Consider the following 15,660-nt stretch of genomic DNA (forward strand, 5'->3'; position numbering starts at 1 on the left):
TTCATATGTATTACGGCATAGGGGTGAATCCATAGTGGCCTTCAACTAATCAAAGAACATTTAGTGAGCTCCAATTTTATGCAGAACACCGCATTGCAAGAACACTTAAAATATATTTCCAACTCTACCAAGATAATTGAAGAGTTTTCTAATGATTTACTGGTCAGTTGATTGAGAATAAGACTTAACAAATGCAAAGTTCTTTGGGTTACCATTCAGTCAAAACTTCACTGAGTACCACTTTCCCCAGCCCTAAATGCTCAGAGTATAATAAAATATGCAGCTCCTGTCCCAGATGAGTGTTCAGAATCTAACTGGGAGACAAACACATATGCATTTAATATGTCTGAAATGTCTGATGCAGGAGCAATTCTTAAACCAGACTCAACTCTAGGAGGAAAAACATCATGGGTGTTACTACTTTCAATTATATCCTCAGTTCCAAATATAAAGGAAGTGTTCAGTGAACAATTATTAAATGGAAGGATTAATAAATGAGTCAAAAGAAGGAGTAGCGTATTATTGGAGCATAGATGAGGGTGTTTATTTTAATAATAGGGACAGAGAAGATATGGAAGAGAAGGGTGATGGTGATGATGCCTTGACAGAGAAGAAAAGGTGCAATGAAGAAGTGTGGAGAAAATAACTGATATGGTTAGGCTCTGTGTCCCCATGCAGTTCTCATGGGGACTGATAATCCCTATAATCTTCATAACCCCCACGTGTCAAGGTGAGACCAGGTGGAGGTAATTGGATCATGGGCACAGTTTCCCCCATGCTGTTCTGATGATGGTAAGTGAGTTCACATGTGATCTGATTGTTTTATAAGGGGCTCTTTCCCTCTCGCTCCGGACTCTTCTCTTTCCTGTCACCGTGTAGGAAGGTCCAAATTTTCTTCCCCTGTGAAGATGTGCCTGCTGCCATAGTTGTAAGTTTTCTGAGGCCTCCCCAGCCATGCAGAACTATGAGTTAATTATACCTCTTTGCTTTATTAAATTACCCAGTCTCAGGCAGTTCTTTATAACCATGTGAGAGTGGACTAACACAATAACCAAGGCTGAGAAAATGCATGTAGTGGGACACACAGGTGAGCAAGCCTGTGCCAGAATGAAGAAACTGGATGCATTCCAGAAATTAGTGTTTCTGTCCCAGGCTGAAAATAATGGACTAGGTATACCTAATGAAGACAAGCAGAAATAAATAAAAATCCATACATAATGACTAACATTCACTATTAATGAAAGGGTTCATTTTATATGCGGTTATAAACAGACAGCCATATCATTTTATAATGAGAGGGTAAATAATTTCTATTTCTCTTTCAGTTAACCCTCATTAAATTCACATAGGACACGGCATTTCACTGATGAGAAAAAGGCTGGGCAAGTATGGTAATGTTTAAACTTGTCATCAACAATTTTTAAAATGTAAGGTCAAAAACACATTTCTTTCATCATTTGCATAATTACAGAATCACTTTAATCCTGCTGAATATATTGTCCAATGAATATTTAAATATTTCCCCAAAACAATACCTAATGCAATTTTTATCAATAATATATCTTAGACACTTAGCAATAAAGTTGTCACACAAAGGAACTTTAAATTGCCAACATCTGTAATATGCCTATTAAGTTTCAAAGGGATTGGGAAAATTGGCCATAAAAGATGAATAACAATAGGTTTAGAGTGATAAAGAAATCACAATCTGGGGGCAGATGTGGAGAGGTCGAGGACAGCACTACAAATTAATGGCAATGTATTATAATAACTGATACCTCCAATAAATGTGTAAAGAGCTGACGTCATAAAGAGTGAGCAACAAATGATCCCTAACAATAGCAGGAAAAACCTGACAGAAAAAAATATTTAAATTAGTGAAAAAGATGATTAAAATTTCAAGACACAGAGGAGGAAAAGGGCATGTCCATAAAAGACCACCCCTTGTACATAGGATAAAGTCAGAGAAATGCAGATATTCAAGAGGAGTTAGTAATATGGCTCAGGTGAACTACTGGGTGTTAAGATGTCTGAGAACAAGCAGAAAAAGACATTAGTGTTTGTGATATGTATCCATCTGCCTGTGATGGCTTAGATACGGTAATCATAAGGAGTGGTTTAAGGAGGTTCTTTCTAGTCCTCAGAGTTTTTCATTATCTCACATGTCTGCTTGTTGTTAATATCGAGACAGTATGGAACATTCACTGCCTCAGGATTAAATCAAAATGCTTGGATTGACACTGAAGGAGAGAGAGCAGAGCAACCTGATCTAGTCTTCATAGACAAAAGTATCTGCACCATGGACAGGGAACCTGCTGGCCATTGGTATTAGTTACATTAGTTTTATTTAAGAAGGGCACTGCATTTCTCCAAGAGATATTACAGGCTGATATTGACAAAAATCAAATTTGTTCGTATTTTCATACAGATAACTAAGCATGAAAATATTTGGGACAAATTTCTAGGTAAAAAGAACTGCCTGCAATAACTTAATCTGCACAGGACTTCTGCATTGATACATAATGAAACAGGTACTTGCAGAACGCTGTGTTTATTTAGCTTTGGCCTTATACAGAAACAATAATTTGCATATTTCTCTCAATTAAGTATAATACTGACATACTTAATTAAAACTATAAAGGGCACTGACAATATTTCATTCTCTTAATGAAAGAGGAGACATATTATGCAGTTCAGAATGTCTCTGTATTTAATTTTCCCGGCTTTTTTTTTACTGCTCAAACTGTGCTCTTTCTACAAATGTTGTCAATTAGGATGAAAAGAAGGAAAATTAAAGTCGCTCTTGAAAATGCACTTATGTTTGTTTGTGAAATGTGTGTACGTTCAGAAAGTTGTGATTTGCATATTTCATGTGTAATTAAACCAGGAACACTGGAAAAACTAGGGCAGTTTCACCCTCTTGCCAGTGTCTTCCTTGTTATTATTGGGGATGCATGTCTAAAGACCTCATCTCTTCTTCAAAAACATTATATTCATTTCTTTTTTCTCAGAGAAATACTTTAAGGATTCCTTTAAATTCCCACTGCGTATATTTGAATATATTTAAGGGCATATGTAATGTGGCGCTGCTGAGATCATGAGTGCTGAGATAAACACCGTCTAACAAAATATACACTGGATTAGTTTCTGGAAAGATGAGTTTGAATCACAACCCTTCCAGTATATTTATGGAAAGTTCACATGAGCCACACTTATACCATTAACAAAATGAAAATAGTGACACATATTCCACTTACTGTATTATAAAACGGAGCATGCCAAACTCTTCATGTACATGTAAGCACTTTGTAAGCTGTTACACATCAAACAAACAGAATAAAAATATTTTTTTTCTGAGACTGAATTTTCCTGAAATGCAAGAAGAAATAAAAAAATTAATGGCCCCTGGCCAAAAGAGACTTATAAGTCTAGTGAGGAAGACAAATGTGTAAGCCACCCCACTTCAAGTTGAATCGAATGTGTAATATACTAGAGAAACAAAGCAAATATATAAATATGACAAATCTGCCTACAGTTCATTTCGCTTCTGTGAGAGGACTTCTTAGAGTAAGACTACTGGGAATAGATCAAGACCAGAAGAATAAAAAACATTTCCAACAAAGAACCAGGAACATTTTAAAGGAATTAACCTTTGATCCCAGCATTGAAGGAAACACAAGATTTTAGTATTTCCAGAGAAATACATTGGCTGAGTCACCTGCCAATGATCCAAGTTTCATTAGCAGTGAGTTTCCGCATACATAGCCAGGCTACTTCTGGTTCTGTGTCAGCTCCTGTTTGAACTGCCATGAGTGGTCAACTGTAAAACATTTTCAATGAGCTTCACCAAGAAAGAGGAATATTCTTAGATAATCTCTTCCTAGTTCTTTCTTTCTCTCTCTTTCCTTCATTCCTCCCTCCCGTCAACCACTGACAACCATAAATCTTTTTACTGTCTCTATATTTGTCTTTTACAAAATGTCATATGGTTGGAATCATACAGTATATAGGCTTCTCAGATTGCCTTCTTTTACTTAGTAATGTGCATTTAAATTTCCTCCATGTATTTTTATGGGTTGATAACTCATTTCTTTTTAGCAGAGAATAATATTCCATTGTCTAGATGTACCAGAGCTTATTAATACAATCACCTACTGAAACACATCTTAGTCTCTTTCAGGTTTTTGAAATTATGAATAAACCTTCTATAGACATATTTTCATATTTTTGTATAGACATGTTTTCAATTTCTTTGAGTAAATATCAAGGAGCTCAGTTGCTGGATCATCTGGTAAGACTATGTTTAGTTTTCTAAGGAACTCTCAAAGTGTCTCCAAAGTAGCTGAAATATTTTGCATTCCCACCATCAATAAATGAAAGTTCCTGTTGCTCCATATCCTCATCAGTGTTTGTTGTTATCAAATATATAGTGAAATCTCAGTGTTGTTTAGATTTGCATTTCCCTGATGATGTATGATGTGAATTATCTTTTTATGTGTTTATTCATCATGACCATATTTTCTGTGCTAAGGTGTTTGTTCAGGTTTTGTCCTACTCTTTATTTGGGTTGTTTCCTTACTGTTGAATTTTAGGAGTTCTTTGTATGTTTTTACAACAGTCTGTTATCAGGTATATCTTTTGCCAATATATTCTCCCTGTATTTGACCTTTTTATTCTCTTCCTGGTGTCTCACAAAGCAGAAACTTTTAATTTTAATAAAGCTCAGTTTATCAATTACTGCTTTCATCAATCATGAAAGAACTTAAAAAAGAAGTAACATTCGACACAGGAATCCCATTACTGGGTATATATCCAAAAGAAAATAAATCATTCTATTAAAAAGGCAAATGTACTCATATGTTGATTGAAGCATTATTCACAATAACAAAAACATGGAATCAAATCAGGTGCCCATCAACTGTGGATTGGATAAATAAAATGTGGTACATATACACCATGGAATACTTCAGAGAAAGAAAAATAAAGAAACCACGTCCTTTGCAGCAACAACAATGCAGTTGCAGACCATTATCCAAAGTGAGTTAACACAGGAATAGAAAACCAAATACTGTGTGTGCTTACTGATAAATGAGAGCTAAACATGTGGTACTCATAGACATAAAGATGACAAAAATAGACACTGGGGAATACAAAAGGGTGAAGGGAGAGAGGTGGGAAAATGTTGAACAACTAATTATTGGGTCCCCTGCACACTACTTGAGTCACAGAATCAATTATACCACAAACCTCAGCATCATGCAATATACCCAGGTAACAAATCTGCACATATATCCCTTGAATCTAAAATAAAAATTCTAATTATATTTTTTAAAGTCATCATGAAGCCCAAAGCCATTTGGATTTCCTCCTGTTATCTCCTAGAACTTTTGCAGTTTTGCATTCTACAATTATGTTTGTAATGTATCTTGAGATTTGTTTGAGTATGTTTGTGAAGGGTGTTAATTCTATGTCTAGATACATTTTTTAAGGTAGATGTCTAGGTGTTCTAGCAACATCTGTTGAAAAGATTATCTTGTCTCCATTGTATCATATTTGTTCCTTTTGTGACAGATCAGCTGACAATATTTATGTGGGTCTATTTCTGGTCTCTGTTATGTTCTATTTATCTATGTGTCTATTCTTTTTCCAGTACCACACCATTTTGATTATTGTAGCTTTAAAGTAAGTCTTAAAATCTAGCTGTGTCAGTTCTTCGAGTTTGCTCTTCTACTTCAGTATCTTTTTGGCTTTAGGTTTTTTGCTTCTCCATGAAAATGTCATGATCACGCTAATGTCCAAAAAATAGCTGCTGCAATGTTGATCTGGATTCCATTGAACCAGAAAATCAAGTTGGGAAAAACTGATGTATTAACAGTGTTTCATTTTCCTATTCATGAATATGGAATATATAGATTCTGTAGAACAATTTTAAGGTCTCAGTCTTTTACTGAGCCTTTTCTTCTGTACCGTGAGTCTTTTATGTGTTTCTCACTCTCCACTTCCGCGCCTTAGGTGGTGTGCTGGTTCATTTGCATTGCTATAAAGAAAATCCTGAGACTGGGTAATTTATAAAGAAAAAGGTTTATTTTGGCTCACAGTTCTAGAGGCTGTATAGGAAATATGGTGCTGGCATTGGCTTCTGGTGAGAGTCTTAGGAAGCTTACAATCATGGTAGAGCATGAGAGAAAACCAATGTGTCACATGGCGAGAGTGGGAGCAAAAGAGAGAGGCAGAGGTGTCAGGCTGTTTAAAACAATCACTTCTCACATGACCTCAATACTGCAGGGAGGGCACGAAACCATTCATGAGACATTCTCTCCCATTGCCCAAACACCTCCCACTGGGCCAGACCTCTAACATTGGGGATTGTATTTCAACATGAGATTTGGAAGGACAAACATCCAAATACTGTCAGTTGGACAGGATGACTAGTGTGAGCTGAAGTTGGGAGTTTCCCTTCCACCAAGCCAGTTAGAATCTGATAAAAACCCTGCACAGTAGACTCTGGTAAAATAGTTTCTCTTGAGGGCAGACCTTATTAAGAAGAACAGAGTGATCTGTCTTATTTCAAAATAGTTTATTTTCTTCTTCCTTGGACAGACGCACAAGGGAAGTTTTCTTCACTATTTATTATGAGAGCCTGGTTGAGCTCCTGGGCATACATTTCACAAAAGTGTGGAGATTCCTCTGAAGGTTTTAATGCTCAGAATTTTCCACACTGAGCCCCCAGCAATTCATCAATTGCAGGTTAGTCTTTCCTACACTGACACTGGTTCCTTTGGAAGTTTCAGCTCTTAGGTTTCTGCACCAGTAACTTGAAATTTTCCTTATCTATCTGTCTCTTTCATTTTTGGGGGAGTGGTTTTCCACTTGACCTGAATTCTCTTACAAATCTGAGAAGAGCTGTTTATTTTTCAGTTTGTTCAGCTATTTACTTATTTTTGGGATGGAGTGGTGACTTTCAAGCTCCTTACATGCAAACCAGGGCCCAGAAGTCCATCAATCATCTTTTAAGGTCTAAATTTGACATGGTTCTCATTTGTGTTCCTACTCAAATCTCATGTTGAATTGTAATCCCCAGTGTGGGAGGAGGGGCCTGGTGGGAGATGATTGGATCATGGGGGTGGATTTCCTCCTTACTGTTCTCATGACAGTGAGTGAGTGAGTTCTCATAAGATCTGGTTGTTTAAAAGTGTGTGGCACCTCCCCCCCCTCTCTCTTCCTCCTACTCCAGCCATGTAAGATGTACCTGCTTCCCCTTCATCTTCTGCCATTATTGTAAGTTCCCTGAGGCCTCTCCAGAAGCAGAAGCCTGTACAACCTGGAAAACTGGAAGTCAATTAAACCTCTTTTCTTTATAAATTACCCAGTTTCAGGTATTTCTTTATAGCAATGCAAGAAGAGATTAATACAAAGTTCTTGTTTTAGAAGAGTGAGATGAGGCAATTATTGACTTAGTGATGAATATAAGGCAACTTCTTAATGCAACAGATTCTGAGTATTTTATCTTTCAATTAATTAATAACTGCAAGGCACTTATTTTATTTGATTAGCACCCATTCTTGTTTTCCCTTAATGAGAATATCTGAGAATTTGACAGACTTGTAGAATTGACATGAATTTTGAACTGTTGATCTATATATTTTTTTCATATGAAATTTTATGATGATATCTATCACCTTTGGCCCATCACTATGTATGTAATGTAAGTGTGGAATATTGTCATATCTTTCAAATGAACAATTCTAATTCGGAGCAGGATGGTCTAAGGCTGAGGTACTAGACAAAAGAAAAAGAAAAGAGTGCCCTAGTTTATAATCTGGGTGTTAAAACTTACAATGTATGGCCCATGCAAGAAGACAAGAAGCAGCAACACTAACAATTCAAGGGTGAAGGTTTATCTAACATATAGGATCAAAAGTATGAGAAGTGGCTGATACTTATATATACAGAGGGAAACAAACGTGGGAGACAAACTTGATATGCACATATCATGAAGATTCTGATTTACCTGTAGCTTTCAACTATATGAGGAATAGCAGCTTGAGGGTCACTGGACCACATCTGTTCTTTGCTGCACCTTGTCCATTATATGTAATTTGAAATAGCTGGGTTTTTCTAGAAAACTTAAAATTGATTTTCACAAACACTGTGGTCAAATCACTTTAGATGTTGGGAAAACTTCTCTTAAGCCTCAAGAATTCTTATCTTCTTACCTAGGAAAACCTTGCTCTCTATTCTCAGGGAAGAGTAACACAAAATCAAAGGAGAGATTCTAAGAAATGATGATATTGGGGGTTGGCATTCGAAATTGATTAGATTCCTTGGTTCTTTGGGATTCCACCATAGGCAGCAGGACAATAGTCATTGAGCAATTGCTATGACATAAGTAATGTGCAAAATGTTTTAAATGAAAAGCTCTTTTAATACTCTTCAGAGAATTAATGAAGGAGAGCCCAGAAATGAAACTAGAAACTACTAGTTTCATTTCATACATTACCAAACTCAGACTTTGAGGTATCTTCCTAGAATCAAGATTTCTCTCAAAGAGTAAGAATCCAGAGCTGAGTCTGGATAATATTCTACAATATCATATGGTTGGCTACTTGGTTACCTGATATTTCTGAGAATTTTGATTTAAGAGTCTGTAAAAGATTCTGATAGGACACAGAGCTTTAAACTGCTTCTCATTCCTTCATCCAAACTCCTATTTCATAAGGTGCTACCTGCTTCCTTTGCCTTTTCTGACACCCGAGTTTCTTATGTGACAGGGTACCCAGGAGTTCTGAAGGGCATTTCACATTTTCAAGCAATACTCTCTCTGTTAGACAACCTGCAAAGTACACCTCCAAGGTAGTTCACATTTTAAATATTAGATTATATATTTTTATGACACCATGTCTTTATAAGAATGCCACAAAAATAGGAAATGAGGTTGGTGATATAGTTACATTCCAAGGTTTGAAAAATTGTACCTCATTTAGTGGGTGCACAAACCCCATTAGTAGTTCACTGTGGTTAGTTAAGAATGAAATTAAAATGTTATAATCTTCTTTCAATTCATATGCATTTTTTAAAAAATGGCCATCAAGTCCTTAGGACAAAAGTACAGTACTTATTAGGTTATTTCAGCCTAACTCTGCAGTAATCTGAATTTTTATGTCTTTCTTTTGGCATAGGGGCACCATGAGATTTCTGACAAAGGGCATTAAAACTGAGAAAGTTTGGGAACCTCTGAATGCCACTCTATCTGAGTTTCCTGAGGTAGGTGACTGTAAGTTCAAACTCAGGGCCCCAAGTGTCAAGTTATATTAATAGAGAATTAACTGTTTTTTGTTCGTTTGTTTGTTTTACTTTTTATGTATTTACCTTTTTTGAGACTTACACATAAGCCCACAAGTCTTCATGAGTGGCGACCAAAGGGCATATGACACAACAGAGCAAACCTTGGTCAGTAGTAAGTGGCAGGTGGGATGGGGACATGTAGGTCGATTCCTGCTCATTTATCTCTTTTCTGGATCACTTTTTTTTTTTTTTTGTAGTCCTTTGAGATAAAGTTCTGCAGATCACATAAGCACATGCAGTAATAGAATGGCTGTGTCTTCTTTAAGCTCTCAGCTTCCTAGCTTTCCTTGACTCGGTTTTCATTCTCATCATCATTACTGTCCTGGTTTTTAATCTTATCAATACAATGTCAGAACTGTAAAATTTTCTCCAGTTCCAAATTCTAAATAAGCCAGACTAACATGGTACCATCATCTACCTCAACCAACAAAAGCATTAATTGATAGTTATGTAAATTAATCCATAGCCATTTGACTATAGGTCTTCAAAAATATATAGATTTAAAAAAGGAGTTTGAATATTGAAAAATGAAATATCAGTTCCTGGAATCTTTCCTAAAATGTCCACACATGAGCACACTGACAAATTTTAGTAATATTAAGCTATGTTCTTAGATATTTCTATTTTATTTTCCTGAAATTCTTGGTAATATAGTCACTATTTGGCTATTTGGTTTAAAATTAGTCAGTTATCAAAATAATCAAATAAATCAAAGTTAGAGTTATTTTACCCATCTGATGTTACAAATGAGTCATATTTTAGTCTTGTCAGTATCAGAAATGTCCAATAGAATCAAAGCAGGAAAGCACCTAGCCTTTGTTATGTGTCCAGTTCGGATACCAATGGAAGCACTACAAGTATGTTATTACATTTGATATTCACGTGTCACTTATGAAATAGGTACTACTATTCCTGTTTTATAGAGGACTGCACTGATATCAGAGTTGGTAAGTTGCATGATCTCCCAACTAAAAAATGAGCAATTTGGTTTTATAGCTGGGTTCATCTATTTCAAAACAGGTTAAAAAACGAGCACTTTGGGGATTATCAAAAGTTACACACTTTAAAATGCTAATAATCTGCTTACACAATGGTTTCTAATAATGAACTTCAAATGATAAATTAGCTCATTCATTAAATGGGGGTTTGTTCTGCCACAGAGGGCAAAGAAGATACAGATGCCTCTCCTTATTCATTGTTCCCACAACGTTTCTTCACACTGAGCATCCCCACTGACTTCTGAGACACTGAACACTGAAAGTAGTAAAAGGACATGATCAGATCTTGCTTTGCACCCTGTTGGGCCCATCTGAACTCCCTTGAAGCTCCTGGGGATTCAATATGAGCTCAGAGTTCAGTTCAACTTCGCTAAGAGAAAGAATGTGCTATGAATTTGGATCCCATAACGAGTTCTTTCCCTATGTCTTCCCATTAGTGTTCATTTACTTAAAAGTTTGAAACTCAATATTTTTGAGCTTGAATCTTCAATCATCAGTCAATCTCTCTTTTCTTTTCTTTAATCTAAACACCCGTCTGAACTGACATGCTATTGCAATAGCGTCTATCCCCAATTCTTTCAGAAATCTATTTGGTTAATGATTCTGATTCAAAAGTCATACTGTTAACAACTGCTGATATTTTTCTTTTCACATCTCAGCTTTCAGAAGCATTTAAATAAAATGCTTTGATTTCCCAAATGACAATAAAAATTCCCTTTACAAATATCAACTGAATTTTCAGAATTTTGTCAACTGATCTATTATGATGTGTCACCAAAGTCATTAACACAGTGTTTGAAGTTCATACTCTTTGGGTTGTCAAAGGTGTCAAAATGGGATTTTTGTAGATAACATTCAATAAACTGACACACATTCCTTTTGATTATCATATAAATCACATTGGCCATCCTCTATAAGAGGTATATGCTGTCACTGCTCCTCTCTCATATTATTTTTTTCCTAACTATAAGTCTTCCCTTTTCTGCCTTTGATTTCTGGATATGAGGACACCAAGACAAAACAGATTAGTTTATTCTCGTGATTAGCACATTGATAAATAGTACCTATCACAAGTTTCATGAATGAATTAGCTGCTCTATATACGCACATATGTCTTGATGATTATCGTGTCTACTGTTATTCCTTTCTTTCACTTATTTTCTCCTCAAACATAGACATTGTTCAGGAAGGAAGCAGCAAGGAGGATGAATGTATTTTTTAATAGCAAAACAGCCTAATAGGAAAACAGCATGAATTTAAACCAAAATGAAAACTTACCTTACCACTTCTACCTTGCAGAATTTCATTAACAAAAATGATCTACAGGACTTAAAAGAGAAGTGATATTACTGAAATTAACACTACATGTTTTAGGCTCTTCAAAACATATGTCTGCTGAGATGTGGTCAACCTGATTGTCAGGCCATTGAAGAAGTAAAGGAATAACAAGGAAAGAAAACACAGAGTGTGGGATCATGGAGACCTTGGAATTTATCCCTTGTGGTATTCTTTCAAGGATTCCACAGAGTCTCTTCTGACCTCAGGAGTAGGTGCAGTTTTCTCTAACACTGAAAACATTAAGAATAGACAGAAGTTTAAGCAAATTCACAAGAAAAAAAAAAACATTAAAAAGTGGGCAAAGGATATGAACACTTCTCAAACAATGACATACATGCGGCCAACAAACATACAAAAATAGCTCAACATCACTGATGATCAGAGAATGCAAATCAAAACCACAATGAGATACCATCTCATTCCAGTCAGAACGGCAATTATTAAAAAGTCAAGAAACAACAGATGCTGGTGATGTTGCGGATGAATAGAAACACTTTTATACTGTTGGTGGAAATGTAAAGTTGTTCAGCCTTTGTGGAAGATAGCGTGGTGATTCCTCAAAGATTTAGAACTGGAAATACCATTTGACCCAGCAATCCCATCACTGGGTATGTACTCAAAGAAATATACATCATTCTATTATAAAGATACATGCACGCATATGTTCATTGCAGCGCTATTCCCAATAGCAAAGACATGGAACCAGCCCAGTCAGTCAATAATAGATTGGCTAAAGAAAATGTGATACATATACACCATGGTATGCTCTGTAGCCATAAAAAGGAATGAGATCATATCCTTTGAAGGGACGTAGATAAAGCTGGAATACATTATCCTCAACATACTATGCAGGAACAGCAAGCCAATCATTGCATGTTCTCACTTATGAGTGGGGGCTGAACAGTGAGAACACATGGACAAATGGAGGGGAACAACTCTTACTGGGGCCTGTCAGAGGAAGGTGGTCGGGGAAGAGCATTAAGGAAAGAGCTGATACATACTGGGCTTCATACCTTGGTGAGGGGTTGATAGGTGCAGCAAACCATCATGACACACGTTTACCTATGTAACAAACCTGCACATCCTGCACATGTACCCTGAAGCTTAAAAAAATTCATAAATAAGTAAATTTGAAAAAACAGGAATAAATATTTCAGATCATACTACCAGGTTTCAACCTTACCTTTACCACTGGCTAGATCTGTAAAATGAAGTAAATTACTCTGTTTTTGAAACTCAATTTTCTCATCTAATAGTGAAAATAACAATAACTCAGAGGTTTATTTAGAGTATTAAATGAAAAGATACATTTGAAATTATTAGTCTATTGAAAATAACATAGTTTGCACTCAGTATATGTTAGCCTTTTATTGTTGTTTTTGTAAATCAGTTTATATTTACATGCCTTTCTATTATTGACTCTTTCTCTTGCTGTGTTTTCTTCTTTTTGTGACTCCAACAAACAGAACAGTTCGGGGAGAATAAATAAATAAATATTTTTCATTGAATTTCTCATGTTCCCCATACAGGAGTCCTCGCAGGCAGACTTTGTGTACAAGTCACCTTGTAAGCTTACAATCTGTTTGCCCCACCTTCTGCCTTAGTTACATTATAAAACATGCTCTGCTGAACTGAAGCCATGCTCATAGAGCCACATGGCAGAAAGCATTGTCTCCTGTGTATGAGGTATTGCCTCTGATTATTTCTCTCAGGAGAAAGACCAGAAATTGGAACTTCACAGATGCCTCCATAACGCAGGCATCATTCCTGTTGGATGACAAATATAATTACTGCAGACATTCAACACACTGATTATATTAATGATAAGTTAGACAGCCTTCCTTCAGTACTTTTTGTGAAGCCTTACTTAAAACATTTCATCTTAAAAAGAAAAAAAAAAGTCAAGATCTATAGGGCATATCCTCAATGGGTTTTGAAAAGGGAGCCCTGGAGGAAAATAATGGTGTAGAAGGAGAAAATGTTACCAAAGATAAAAGTTAGTCTCCTCAAGGGAAACAAACAAACATACAAGCAAAAATAGGTCTAGAGCAGAGCCCAAAGTGACCTTTATACAAACAGTCAAGTCAATCTATCAATCAATGGCTCTCCTGGGACCAGATGAACACCAGGCTAAATATTTATTTGATGACAGACAAAGACTGTGTGTGTGTGTGTGTCTGTGTGTGTGTGTGTGTGTGTGTATGTGTGTGAAGGAGATAAAAATGGGTAAAATGAAAGTTTTCCTGTAGTGTTATCCCTAAAAAATTACTATAGAGCCCAATTACTTTAGACCCTATATTTGTTGGAGGGTATCTATAAAATCATTTTTTAATATAGAAAAAATATCTAGCATCCAGGAACTAAGACAAAGACTGAGCATCACATATTGCAAGTAAAAATGAGTATCACCCTATCACATACCTAACTCCAAATTTCCCTTACTTGCCTCAGATTGATTTCATTGTCTTTCTATTTCTGTTCATCAAGAATTTTGTAGTTACAAACATCAGGTAAACATGGAGATAGAAAGATTATCATGCATTATTTCTTAACTCACCAGTAATGTAAAGAAGGGCAGACTTGTAATGATTCAGAATAATTTGATTGAGGAATATAAGTGATACTGTGGAAACACGGTGCAAGATCTCATGTTTGAGATCAGGTGTATTGGTGATGTGTTTGTTTAGATTTGGTTTTCCCAAGAAAACATATTTTTTCATATAGTTTAACTTGGTGCTAGTTAGCTTACATGACTTGGATTGTTCAAAAATGAACAGTCTTTCATTTGATTACTATCATGTTAAGGACGGTGTAAGTAACCAAAACAGGTTTTAGTACCTTAGCAATTTTAATACATAGACATTGCAGAAGGGAAAAGTTTCTTTTTTTTGAAATGTTAAATGGAGAAGTATTGAAGTTGGAGCTGACAGTGGCAGTCCGAGTGAAATGCAGACAATTTTTTTTCGGAATATTAATGTTAGAGGATCAAAGACATATGAAAAGGAGAGAGAGAGAAAGAGAGAGAGAGAGAGAGAGAGAGAGAGAGAAAGGAAGAAAGGAAACTTGTACCAAACCATATCTGGTTTTCCCATTGATATAAAGTCAATAATACCTCTATTTTCCTAGAACTCTGAGCTGAGTATCAGAAATTATCAATCACAAGTGTTCTGGCTATTAAAACATTGACACATTATTATTAACTAAAGTCTAGACTTTCTTTGGATATCATAAGTTTTCTACCAGTGTCTTTTCTATTCCAGAATCCAATCCAGACTACCATATTATAATAATTGAGCTTTTAAAGAATGTTACAAAATACATTCATACCATACAGGGAAAGATATCATAGTAAATTATTATTATTAACACTGCCCATATCCAAAATCTCAGGTTCCTTTCATCACAGAAATATGAGATTTCAGTGCCAAATTATTTGATGCTTGTCAAAGTTTGAGCATAGACATACAATTTAAAAATGTCACATAATTAATTCAATGTCTATTTATTAGTAATTTGTTAGTGTTATCAATTGAAATCTGTTCCCATTGCAAATACTTTCTTGAACAGTCAACATCACATTATCAAGTATGAGAAAGTGTGAGAAACCACTTTGGCAAACTTTCTTCTATTCATGATAGAACCCCATAACTCAGATCTTAACAAGAATGGATTTAAATTTGCAGTCATTAAGGCATGTCTCCACTTTGTATGAGGGTTTTAATTTCATATTTGTCATTTAGGAAAACTGATTTGCATTTTAATGGGAAAATCACTAGGCAAACTTTTGGAACATTTCACCTAGAGGTTGACAGGAAAGTCAAAATAAGTGAGTTTACAACTTTCAAAATGAATGCTTTGGACTCTATAAACTATAATTTTTTAAAATTTTTTTCAAATTAGATACCCTATTGGAAATTAAACCAGGTTTTAAATCTCTCTATATGTAAAGAGCATTATAAAGCACTCAAAATGTGATAGG

The sequence above is a fragment of the Rhinopithecus bieti genome, unplaced genomic scaffold (assembly GCF_001698545.2).
Source record: "Rhinopithecus bieti isolate Rb0 unplaced genomic scaffold, ASM169854v2 scaffold_18285, whole genome shotgun sequence".
NCBI classification, from domain to species: Eukaryota; Metazoa; Chordata; class Mammalia; order Primates; family Cercopithecidae; genus Rhinopithecus; species Rhinopithecus bieti.